This window comes from Nematolebias whitei, chromosome 1 (genome assembly GCF_014905685.2).
Source record: "Nematolebias whitei isolate Nwh7 chromosome 1, NemWhi1, whole genome shotgun sequence".
Classification (NCBI taxonomy): domain Eukaryota; kingdom Metazoa; phylum Chordata; class Actinopteri; order Cyprinodontiformes; family Rivulidae; genus Nematolebias; species Nematolebias whitei.
This window is the reverse complement of record NC_056498.1, coordinates 89,044,581-89,045,134: the sequence shown is the minus strand read 5'-3', so window position 1 is coordinate 89,045,134 and position 554 is coordinate 89,044,581.

Below are 554 nucleotides of genomic sequence, written 5' to 3'. Positions count from 1 at the left end.
TTTTCAAGCTTGTCCATGTTTCTGAAGGGATGTTTTCAAGCTTGCCACTATGTCCAAACGAATGTTTCAAGCTTGTCTATGTTTCTGAAGGGATATTTACAAGCTTGCCAATATGTCTGAAGTGATGTTTTCTAGCTTACCACTATTTCCAAAGGGATGTTTTCAAGCTTGCAAACGTATCTGAATGGATGTTTTCAAGCTACCCTTTTTGTCAGAAGCAATGTTTTCAAGCATGTAAACTATGTCCAAATTGATGTTTTCAAGCTTGCAAATGTGTCTGAGGGATATTTTCAAGCTTGTCACTATTTCTGAAGTTATATTTTTAAGCTTGCCAATGTGTCTGAAGGGATGTTTGCAAGCTTGCCATTTTGTCTGAAGTGATGTTTTCTAGCTTACCACTATTTCCAAAGTGATGTTTTCACGATTGCAAACGTATCTGAAGGGATGTTTTCAAGCTACCCTATTTGTCAGAAGCAATGATTTCAAGCATGTAAATTATGTCGAAATGGATGTTTTCAAGCTTGCAAATGTGTCTGAGGGACTCTTTTCAAGCT